At 43.4% G+C, this 12,445-nt stretch overlaps 1 long non-coding RNA gene across 6 annotated transcripts in view; it reads left to right on the top strand.

The window, feature by feature from the left end:
- The window catches only part of LOC147352551 (uncharacterized), a 21,572-nt gene extending 9,127 nt beyond the window's left edge, over window positions 1-12,445 (top strand). For 2 of the 6 annotated variants that reach the window (XR_015148252.1, XR_015148249.1), the window contains exons 2-4: window positions 2,635-2,674; window positions 2,844-2,910; window positions 11,184-12,445. This is a non-coding gene — a long non-coding RNA (uncharacterized LOC147352551). Of the gene's footprint in view, window positions 1-2,634; window positions 2,679-2,843; window positions 2,911-11,183 lie in introns of all 6 variants that reach the window. The other 4 variants (XR_015148254.1, XR_015148251.1, XR_015148253.1 and 1 more) reach the window with 2 other exon arrangements.

Genomic DNA, 12,445 nt, shown 5'->3' with positions numbered 1-12,445 from the left:
AGCTGTAGAAAGATGTAATAATTCATAGCGGCCCATGGCTCTTCATTCTCAATAAAGACTGTGGAGGTTATTTCATTTTATTTTTTTTGGCCACACTATGGGGCACTCAGGATCTTAGTTCCCTGACGAGGGAGGACTCAAACCTGTGCCCCTGCAGTGGAAGCATAGAGTCTTAACCACTGGGCCACCAGGGAAGTGTCTGGAGGTTGGTTCTTAACCAGAGGGTTTCCCCCCTCACCTCCCCGCTCCCCCGCCCCCGCCTTTCCTTTGAACATCTTTGTGGTGCAGCTGCCAGGTTGAAGCCAGACAGCTGAGAGGAGTCAAGGGTGCCTTTGGTGGAAGTTGATCCATTGCACAGAGTCAGTGCTTCTAGGTGGGACTGGGGTCACAGATACAGAACAAGGAAGACTCAAAGTTACTACTACCCTCCTTGAACTTTTGGTTGGGTTTTCTAGTATGAAGTCATGGAGGTTATGTTTTTTAAGAGGTAAATTAACAATTTCCAAGGGGAAAATTGATTTTACCAAGAGAGACTATTTGGGAAGTCAGTTCTCCTCTGCTGGGCTGTGGGCTGGTCGATGAGCACTGATGACCACTGGTTTTCCGGGGCCGATGTGCAGCAGAGGTGGAAGTCTGGGCTCCTTCCTCTCTTATTCCTTGTGTCATTTCCTTTATACCAGGAGAGCCCCAGGCCCTCTTCTCTTCTTTTCTGGAAGGTTCCCCCCAAGCTCTCCTACCGAAGCCTTCTGAGCAAGCAGCCCACTGTGCTTTCTCTCTCCTGCCTTCAGTCTTGCCTTGTAAGATTGTAAAGGAAAAACCTCTATTGTTTACACTTACTTTATACACAATACTCTCTGAGTGCTACTTAACTCTGACAGCACACGTGTGCGTTTTGCAAATGTCAAGCAATCCTGTGACACCAGTTCAATGTTCTGAAGTTTATTGTTTTTGTTTGTTTTTTGTCTTTGGCTAAGTCCCAAAACATGGCTAAGTCCCAAAACATGCGCGATTCTACTTCTCCAACCAGGGGTCAAACCTGAACACATGCCCTCTGCAGTGAAGCCCAGCATCCTAACCACTGGACTGGCAGGGAATTCCCAGTGTTCTGTAACTTAATTCAGTTCTGGTGCTCTCTACCTGGAGCTAGAGTCAGGCCTCACATTTAAGGGCTCAGTTACCTGAGACTGCCCCCTCCCACCATGTCGATGCCAATCACAAATCCAGATTGTTACCTGTGCTTCTGACTGTCTATAGATCGGAATTTCCCAAGACCACATCCTTGGGGTTCAATTAATTTGCTAGGGCAGCTGACAGAACTCAGAAAAGCAAATTACTTACTAGATTCCCAGTTTATTATGAAAGGATGTAGCTTAGGAACAGCCAGACAAAAGAGATGCACAGGGCGAAGCATGTAGGAAGGGGTGGAGAGCTTTTATGCCCTCTCTGGGCGTACAGTCCTCCCAACACCTCCCTCCCAGCACCTATGTTCCCCAGCCCAGAAGCTGTCTAATGCCATACTTGGGTTTTGATGGAGGCTTCGTCATATAGGCATGATCGGTTAAATCGGGGGCCATTGGTGATTGAACGTAGTCTCCCATCCCCTCCCCTCCCTGGAGGTCAGGTAGCAAGACTGAAAATTCTAACCCTCTAATCAGGGTCGGCTTCCCATGTAAACAGCATCTATTCTTGTTGTTCAGTCACTGAGTCATGTCTGACTCTGCAACCCCATGGACTACGGTGTGCCAGGCTTCCCTGTCCTTCACTATCTCCCAGAGTTTGCTCAAATTTTTTCCAGTGCATTCTTTTCCAATCCATTCTTGAGGGCCTCATTGATATAAACTCAGGTGTGGTTGAAAGGGACTTATATATATATATATATATATAAAACAAAGGACACCATTGTCGCTCCTCTTTCTAATCACTCGAAATTCCAAGGGTTTTAGGAACTCTGTGCCAGAAATGGTGATGAAGGCCAGCATGCATATTTCTTATTATAAATCTTATAATAAATCTTATTATAAATCACAGTATCACAATAATAAAGGCGAGACTGTCCTCAGGGAGTACTCAGACTCAGACAGTAAAGCCTAATACCCAGAAAGAGTAAAAGGAAGGCTGGGGGAGAAAACTGACTAGGTATTAATAGATACCACATAACTAATGTGGAGAAGGAAATAGCAACCCACTCCAGTATTCTTGCCTAGAGAATCCCAGTACTCAGACAGTAAAGCCCAGTACCCAGAAAGAGTAAAAGGAAGGCTGGGGGAGAAAACTGACTAGGTATTAATAGATACCACATAACTAATGTGGAGAAGGAAATAGCAACCCACTCCAGTATTCTTGCCTAGAGAATCCCATGGACAGAGGAACTTGGAGGGTTCCAGTCCATAGGGTCGCACAGAGACACAGAGTCAGACACGAGTGCAGCGACTTAGCATGCACGCATGCACATAACTAGTGAGTGGGAGTGATCTGACCCTAGACTTTTGATCAAAGTCCTGCCAGATATCTTTCTTTTTTTTCTTTAATTTTTTTAAGTATAATTGATTTATAATGTTGTGCTAGTGTCTACTGTACAACAGTGAATCAGTTATACATGTATTTAATCTTTTTTTGGATTCTTTTCTTGTATAGGTCATTACAGAGTACTGAGAAGAGTTTCCTGTGCTATACAGTAGGTCATTACTGGTTATCTATTTCATATATAGTAGGGTGTATATGTCAATACCGATGTCCCAATTTCTCTCTCCTCCTGCTTCCCCCCTGGTAACTGTAAGTTTATTTTTTAATCTGTGACTCTATTTCTGTTTTGCAAACGAGTTCATTTGTACCATTTTTTCTAGATTCCACATGTAACTGCTGGATTTCTTACACTGTTTACAATACAGCAAGGTTGCAGTTTTCTTGATGGTAAGGGCCATGTCTTGAATTTATTTACTTTAAAAATTTTATTATTACTTTATGTATTTTTGGCTGTGGTGGGTCTTTGTTGCTGCGACTGGACTTTCTCTAGCTGTGGTACGCGGGGCTGCTCTGTCCTTGTGGTGCTCGGGCTTCTCATTGCGCTAGCTTCTCTTGTTGTGGAGCTCGGGCTTGAGGCGTGGGCTTCAGAAGTTGCATTGCCTGGGCTTAGTTGCTCCGTGGCATCTGGAGTCTTCCCAAACCAGGGATCAAATCTGTTTACCCGGCATTGGCAGGCAGATTCTTAACCACTGGACCACAAGGCAAGCCCAAGAGCCATGTCTTTGATTATTTATTCAACTAACATTATTTGCGTGTAGGTACTAAAAACATTGACATGCGTTTAGCCCAATTAATCTTCTCCATAATCCCAGAAGATAGAAACTGTTATTCTCTGTGTTTTGTAGTTGAGGAAAGTAAGGCTGAAGTAACTTAAAAATAATTTACAAGTAATTTAAAAATAGTGGAACTCGGGCCTGGTGTATCTATTGTCTCCCAGTTGGAATGTCTGGGAACTGAAGTCATCCTTCTTGCTCTGATCAGAGACCACTAAGGAGTACAATTTATTGCCGGTGAAAGGGGAGGCAGGTGAGGCAGGGCGATGTGGAGAGAATGTGACAACAAACTTCAAAATATTTGACTTCCCCAGACTTCCCTGGTGGTCCAGTGGTTAAAGGGGACTTGGATTCAATCCCTGGTCAGGCAACCAAGATCCCACGTGCTGCGGGGCAACTAAGCCCATGCTCTGCAGCAAAGAGCCTGCAAAGCAAAAAAAGAAAAAAAAGAAAAAAAAATTTTGGCTTCCCAGCCCAACCAAGGTCTCTGAACAGCACCAGGTTCCCTTAACCTTGACTGTAAACTTTCCAAATCTGAACTTGCTATTTGCAGGTATCCTCTCCCATTTCCCACATTTTATTATTAAATAGAGAACACTGGACTGGGAATCAAGTTACACCTACACTCACTTTAGCAATTAACTTGCTGAGTTACCTTAGACAAACAATTAGACATTTAAAATGGAGGTGAAAATAGTTGTTTTCTCCAGGGGGTGTTGAGACTGGAAGAAAAGTGGGCTTCCCAGGCGGTGCTAATGGTAACCTGCCAATGCAGACATAAGAGACTTGGGTTCAGTCCCTGGACTGGGACGATCCCCTGGAGGAAGGAATGGCCACCCACTCCTGTGTTCTTGCCTAGAGGATCCCATGGACAAAGGAGTCTGGAGGTCCATGGGGAGTCCATGGGGTCGCAAAGAGCTGGACACGACTGAAGTGACTTACCATGGTCTGAAGATTGCTAAGTAAATAAATCTCTCACTATGTAAATACAAGGTAATATTTCATAATTTGTTGTCATTTAGTCGCTAAGTCGTGTCTGACTCTTTAGCGACCCCATGGACTGTAGCCTGCCAGGTTCCTCTGTCCATAGAATTTTCCAGCAAGAACCTACTTCAGGGGATCTTCCTGAGTCAGGGATCGAACCCGTTATCTCCTGCAGTGGCAGGCATTAGCAGGCGGATTTTTTTTTTACCGCTGAGCCACCAGGGAAATGATGCAGGGTTGAATTACTTTACTTCTGAGCATCAGTTTTCCATCTGTAAGATGAAGATACTGTATACCTTACAGAGTTGTTGGGAGGGTTAGAGATGGTGTATGTTAAGCCCAATGCCAAACACGTGGAAGGAATCTAGGGAATGGTAACTATTATTAATAATAACCTGACAACCTGGTTTGATACTCTCTTATTACCACATTTGGCAGAACAACAAACAAACAGTACTTACACACACAAAAAGCATCAACCACCACCATCCACTACCCAACCAGCATGGTCCGCTGAACTCCCCTAAAGGTGACCGATGGCTCCCCAGGGGTGCTTGAAGCCCACCAAAGGCTGTGGCAAACTGGAGGTGCAGCCAGATGGAATTCTGTTCCTCCTTTGAGGCTGGGAGTGCTTTCAATGCAGGATGATGGCTTGGTGCAAAGACTCACTGGGAAATAGCTTTGACTGCCAAGTGACAGGGGTGAGCCAAACGAGATGGTAGCAGGGAAGGGGCTGAGAGCAGCTGGGAGACGATGGTCTTAACTCTGCTACCGAATCACTTTATTCCTCCTTTTCTCCACTTGAGAGGCCTCCAGGCCATCAGGGCTGCCCACCCGCTCCTGCTAACATATGGACATCCTTCTTCCCTCTTAGCTTGTTTGGTGCCAGGAAGAATTTGCTTTAGTTGCTAAATGCAGAGATGGCACATTATACTATCGGGGCTATGGTGTATACATTCCTTGTGGAGCTGCTCTCAGTATAGATAAGGGCTTTCATATGTCTGAGAAAGGAGACACAGGACAGATTTTGCTTTTTTTTTTTTTTTTACCATGCCAGGTGACTTGTGGGATCTTAGTTCCTTGACCAGGGATTGAACCCTGGCCCTCGCTAGTGAGAGTGCAGAGTCCTAACCACTGGACCACCAGGGGATTCCCTATGAGGCAGATTTCTTTTTTTTTCAAGCATTTATTTGGCTGTGCCGGGTCTTGGTCATGGCACGTGTGATCTTCAGTTCCAGCTTACAGACTTAGTTGCAGCCTGTGGGATCAGTTTCCTGACCGAGGATCAAACCCTGGTGCCCTGCACTGGGAGCGTGGAGTCTTAGCCACTAGACCACCAGGGAAGTCCCAAAGCAGACTTGTTATCCCTTTGTTTAAGTACTGAACTGACTTCTGTTTGGGTTCTGATGTCCATCAGTCAGTTTGCTCTTTTGATCACTTTTCCAAGCCACTTCCTGCCTGATGGGTATTATTCACTCCACAGATATTTATTGAGCCTTATTATGTGCCTGGCATTATTTTAGGTTGTGAATAAGACAGATGAGCTCCCTGCCCTTGTGGGGTTTACATTCCGGTGAGGAGACATAAAATTTATGTATCAATAAACAAGCTAATTTAAGATAGTGATAGCAACCCACTCCAGTATTCTTGCCTGGAGGATCCCATGGAGAGAGGAGCCTGGCAGGCTACAGTCCATAGGGTCACAAAGAGTCAGACATGACTGAAGCGACTGAGCACGCAAGTTTACTGAATTCATAGGGAAGATGTGATAAGATGACAGGCGGTGGGGGTGGGGTGGCTGTTTACATCATTTGAGAAAGAGACATTAGGACTGGGAACTGAAGGATGAGAGGACTGCCATACTAGTTCAGATAGGTCCTGAGCAGAGGGTCAGGCGCAGGTCCTGAAATGGCATGTTTGGGGAAGAGAAGGTTAGCTGCTGAGCCCGGGGACACAGAGAATAAAAGGGGAGCATGAAGCACATGAAGTTAGAAAGTAGTTCACAAAGTGGGGGTCCCCTGGATCATATTTAGCTCACATGCTGTTTTTGAGATTTCACTAAAAACAAAAATGATCTTGACTTGCAATTTCTCTTGGAAAAAAAACAAAACAAAACTTGGTCATGCCAGGCCTCTATTCTTGAATAACATTTGATTTCAACACAGAGCAGTTATATGCTCACTTGTCTGCTCCCAACCTCTTTTAATGAGGCTCAAGGTCAGCAGTAGGTCAAATAGTAAATATTTGAATTAGGAACTTCAGAGCTACTAATTGGACTATAAAGAAAGCTGACTACCAAAGAATTGATGCTTTTGAACTGTGGAGTTGGAGAAGACTCTTGAGAGTCCCTTGGACAGCAAGGAGATCCAGCCAGTCCATCCTAAAGGAAATCAGTCCTGAATATTCATTGGAAGGACTGATGCTGAAGCTGAAACTCCAATAACTTTCACCACCTGATTCGAAGAACTGACTCACTGGAAAAGATCCTAATGCTGGAAAAAGTTAAAGATGGGAGGAGAAGGGGACGACAGAGGATGAGATGGTTGGATGGCATCACTGACTCAATGGACACGAGTTTGACACAAGCTCTGGGAGTTGGTATTGGACAGGGAGGCCCAGCATGCTGCAGTCCATGGGGTCAAAAAGAGTTAGACACGACTGAGCGACTGAACTGAACTGAACTTCAGAGCATCTTGTAGGCTGGAAAGGGCCTAGATTCTTTTTTCCCCCCTAAGTGTGATGGAAGCATATAATGAAGGGTTTTAAGTGACAGAGTGACTTGATCTATTTCACTCTACTTTGTAGATAACAGATTGTGGCTGGGAGCGGGACAGCCAACAATTAATGCAAAGGCTGTTGGTGGTGGTTAGGACCAGTGGAGACAGAAATAGACAGATTCTGGGCATATTTTAGAGGTAGAGTTGCCAGGACTTAACTAATACATTAGATTTGGAAAAGAAAAGGTAATGAAGGATGCATCCCAGGAGAAAAGTCAAGCCTGGGTATATAAATTGGGAGTCATCAGTATATGGGTGATACTATTTTTTTTTAAATTTGAAGTGTAGTTGGTTTATAATGTTGTGCTAGTTTCTGCTGTACAGCAAAGTGAATCAGTTATACATGGACATATATCCACACTTTTTAAGATTCTGTTCCTGTAAGGTCATTACGGCGTGTTGAATAGAGTCCCCTGTGCTATACAGTAGCTCCTTATTATCTATTTTATATTTAGTGGCGTGTGTGTGTCACTCCCAGTCTCCCAGTTTATCCCTCTTTCTCTCTTTCCCCCCTGGTAACCATAAGTTTGTTTTCTATATCTGGCACTCTGTTTCTGTTTCATAAATAAGTTCATTTGTATCCTTTTTTTAAGATTCCATCTATAAGCAATATCATGTATTTATCATTCTCTGACTTATTTTACTTAGTATGATAGTCTCTAGGTCTGTGCACGTTGCTGCAATATGGATGATATTTAAACACACGAGGGCCTTCCCTGGTGGTACAGTGGATCAGAATCCACCTGCCAGTGTAGGGGACATGGGTTCGACCCCTGGTCCGGGAAGATTCTACATGCTGTGGAGCAACTAAGCCCATATGCACCACAACTACTGAAGCCAGTGTGCCCTAGAGCCTGTGTTCCCCGACAAGAGAAGCCAGCCCAATGACAAGCCTGCCCACCACCACAACGAGTAGTCCCAGCACGGCAAAGACGACCCAGTGCAACCAAAAATAAATAATTTTAAAAAACAAACCAAACCCGTGGGAATGAATGAGGTCACTGAGGGAGGAAATGTAGGTAGGAAATAAAATGTAGAGTTAGAGGAATTTTGTTTTTCTGTTCAAATTTAAAGTATCTAAATTCCTGGTATCATGCAGGCTACTAGAATCTCAACATTGAACAAGCAATCTAAGGTCATCTGGCCATCATTCCTACCCAGATGAGTAAATATGTATTTACTCAACCCCCCCTACAAAATGTTCCACCAAGTTGGCACATCACTGTCAAGAAGCATACTATTTCCATTAAGACCTTCCATTCATTAGAAAGTAGCTTTTCCTCCTGTCAAACTTTTACATCTGCTAAGTCACTTCAGTCGTGTTCGACTCTGTGCGACCCCATAGATGGCAGCCCACCAGGCTCCCCCGTCCCTGGGATTCTCCAGGCAAGAACACTGGAGTGGGTTGCCATTTCCTTCTCCAATGCATGAATGTGAAAGGTGAAAGTGAAGTCGCTCAGTCGTGTCCGACTCCTAGCGACCCCATGGACTGCAGCCTACCAGGCTCCTCCATCCGTGGGATTTTCCAGGCAAGTGTACTGGAGTGGGGTGCCATTGCCTTCTCCGAAACTTACATAGGTGAATATATATATCTCTCTCCAAAAAGGGACAGTGTTGAGAGTAAAAGAACGTACTAATCATAATTATACCAAGACACCTGGGACTCTCCTGGACAAATCTTGTAACAATACCTTAGCCATCTCTGTCTCTAGATTGGCAACTGGATGACTTTGGAGCAAGTGAGTGAGCATCGCTCAGTTGTATCTGACTCTTTGCGTCCCCATGGACTATAGCCTACCAGGCTTCTCTGTCCATGGAATTCTCCAGGCAAGAATACTGGAGTGGTTTGCCATTTCCTTTTCCAGGGGATCTTCCTGACCCAGGGATCAAACAGAGGTCTCCTGTACTGCAGGCAGATTCTTTACCATCTGAGCCATCAGGGAAGCCTACTTTTAAGAGACATTTCTAAGTATAAAGATAGGTCAACTTAAAAAGTATCAGCAGATACATGCTTGACTTTATAATATAGAGATAATACATTAGAATATGTAATGTACCCATATACCTTTTCTATAGAAAGTCCCCACATGTACACAATTATATCCATGTATGTCCATGGGATTATCCAGGCAAAAATACTGGAGTGGGTTGCCATTTCCTTCTCCAGGGCATCTTCCCAACCCAAGATCGAACCTGCATCCTCTGCATTGGTAGGCAGCTTCTTTACTACTGAGCCACCTGGAAAGCCCAGAAGAGGGAATTAAGGGGCATTAAACTATTAGCCTAAGATCAAGTTAGCATCACTTAAATCAGCATAACTCGTTAGCAAATTAGTAGTAGCATGGAGCAGGGTTAGACCAGATGCTACTAGTAGAAATACTTTCATTGCTTTATTTATAAAGTTCAGTTTATAAACCTCTTTCACATGCATGTGTCATTAGACTCTCACTACACTCTGCCAGGTATCATCATCATTTTCTGGTACAGCAAACTAAGTGTCAGAGAGGCCACTTGCCCAAGATCACTAGATGTTAAAAAGTAGAGGGTGGGGGTAACTCTATTCAGTATCCTGTGGTAGATCATAATGGAACAGAATATGAGAATAAATATATGTAACTGAATCACTTTGCTGTACAGTAGAAATTAACATAACATTGTAAATCCACTATTGTTCAATAAAAGAAAAAGTAGAGTGGGAACTTGAACTTGTCTTTGGTTTTCTCTTGATAAGTCCTGTGTTCTTTATATTACTCCATACGAATCTCCTGAGTGCTACATTAAAAGTTTTAGGCCTAAATTATACTTTTTCACACAGTTTTAATTCCATAGCATCTAATTTTGTTCCCTGGTGTATAAAAAGTAGTCATTACCTATCGTTAAATGAGATATATGTGAAAGTATATTATAAATCGTAAGGCACTAATAAACATTTGAAGCCTAGTTTGGAGATTGGCATTTTTTTCTCTCCCTCCAAGTTGGGGGAAATATATTCAGTTGATAAGTGAAATGGGTGAGAGGTGTACGAAGTAGTACTTACAATCATTCTAACACAGGCATACCTCATTTTATTGCACTTTGTAGTACTGCTTTTGTTTTTACAAATTGAAGGTTTGTGGCAACTTTGCATTGAACTAGTCTATTGGTGCCATTTTTCTAACAGCATTTGCTCACTTTGTGTCCCTGTGTCACATTTTGATAATTCCCATAATATTTCAAACTTTTCCCATATTGTATTTGTTCAGTTCAGTCACTCAGTCGTGTCCGACTCTTTGAGACACCATGAACCGCACCACGCCAGGCTTCCCTGTCCGTCACCAACTCCGGAGTTCACCCAAACCCATGTCCATTGAGTCGGTGATGCCATCCAACCATCTAATCCTCTGTCGTCCCCTTCTCCTCCCATCTTCAATCTTTCCCAGTACAGGGTCTTTTCAAATGAGTCAGCCCTTCACATCAGGTGGCCAAAGTATTGGAGTTTCAGCTTCAACATCAGTCCTTCCAATAAACACCCAGGACTGATCTCCTTTAGGATGGACTGGTTGGATCTCCTTGCAGTCCAAGGGACTCTCAAGAGTGTTCTCCAACACCACAGTTCAAAAGCGTCAATTCTTTGACGCTCAGCTTTCTTTATAGTCCAACTCTCACATCCATACATGACCATTGTTATGGTCATCTATAATCAGTGATCTTTGAGGTTACTACTGTGGTCACTGAAGGCTCAGATGATGGTTAGCATATTCTACAAGAATTTTTAAATTAAGATATGTATCAATACTTTTTTTCAAGACAAAATGCTATTATACACTTGATAGACTACAGTAACTTTTTTATGTATTGGAAATTCAAAAAATTTGTGTGACTTGCTTTATTATTATAGTGGTCTGGAATAGAACTTTCAACATCTCTGAGGTATGTCTGTAAATGTTGGATGCATTAGTGTGTGTGCCCGCATGTGCATGCTCAGTTGTGTCCATCTCTTTTGTGACCCCATGGACTGTGGCTTGCCAGGCTCCTCTCTCCATAGGATTTTCCAGGCAGGAATACTGGAGTGGATTGCCATATCCTCCTCCAGGGAATCTTCCTGACCTAGGGATTGAAATGTCTCTTGTATCTCTTGCATTGACAGGTGGATTCTTTACCACTGTGCCAAGTGGGAAGCCCTGGCTGCATTAGGGGAAAAGTGAACGTGAAAGTGAAGTCGCTCAGTCATGTCCAACTCTTTGCAACCCCATGGATTGTAGCCCACCAGGCTCCTCCATCCATGGGATTCTCCAGGCAAGAGTACTGGAGTGGGTTGCCATTTCCTTCTCCAGGGGATCTTCCCGACCCAGGGATCGAACCCAGGTCTCCTGCATTGTAGGTACACACTTTACTATCTGAGCCACCAGGGAAGTCTTTAGCGGGGAGTTTCTAAAAAGACAACATGACAAGAAGACATCTTTGGGACCAGTTCTTAGAATTTGGAAACATGGTTGGTATTCGTGGTCTAATGCAAAACCTGTTTCACATAGCTCTAAGAGGTATAAAGAAGCTGTCCAAGGCATGGAGGATCAAGGATTCATCAACTCCTGTTGCTGTCTACATCAATCTCAGATTCAACAAGAATTCACTGGCTTTTGATCAAGGACCCATTACTCATGCTCTGAGTTTTGAGAGCTTTTGGGTCCTCCTAAAAACCCAGTGGGGGGCTTCTATGCTTGGCACTCCTTAAGCTCTTCAACTGTTACAGTAAAGGACTCAATAACCTCAAGGCTACTCAACTGTTAACTGAGTGAAAGTGCCAACTCCTTAGAGAATGGCATTCAAGGCCCTCCTTGGTTTGTAACCTACCTTTACAATTGCCACTCCCACTGTTGTCAGGAATAAACACTGCTCCAGTTAAACTAAGCTGCTCACTACCTCCTGAGGATGTTCTATTTTCCATTTGGATACCTTTATTTTTTTGGCTGTTTGGTGCAAAATGTGGAATCTTTGTTTCCTAACTAGGGATCCAGCCCATGCCCCATGTGAAAACTAATTTCACATTCTTTTTACTTTTTCATGTAGGTACTAGAAAATTTAATATATGTATCTGGCTTGCATTTTATATGTGTGTATGCTCAGATGCTGTTGTATATGACTTTGGGACACCAGGACTGCAGCCTGCCCGGCTCCTCAGTCTGTGGAATTCTCTAGGCAAGAATACTGGAGCGAGTTGCCATTTCCTACTCCAGATTTACCTGACCCGGGGATCGAACCTAGGTAGCCTGCACTGCATGTGGATTCTTTACTGCTGAGCCACTTATTTTTAATTAAGAATACGTTTTTTTAAAAGATTTTTTTTTACATGGACCATTTTTAAAGTCTTTATTAAAAAAAAATAAAGTTTTTATTGAATTTGTTATAAGA

Source organism: Bos grunniens, chromosome 19 (assembly GCF_055505025.1).
Source record: "Bos grunniens cultivar Pamir isolate PY7600 chromosome 19, Bosgru_T2T1.0, whole genome shotgun sequence".
NCBI classification, from domain to species: Eukaryota; Metazoa; Chordata; class Mammalia; order Artiodactyla; family Bovidae; genus Bos; species Bos grunniens.
This window is presented reverse-complemented; position numbering and strand designations above follow the sequence as displayed.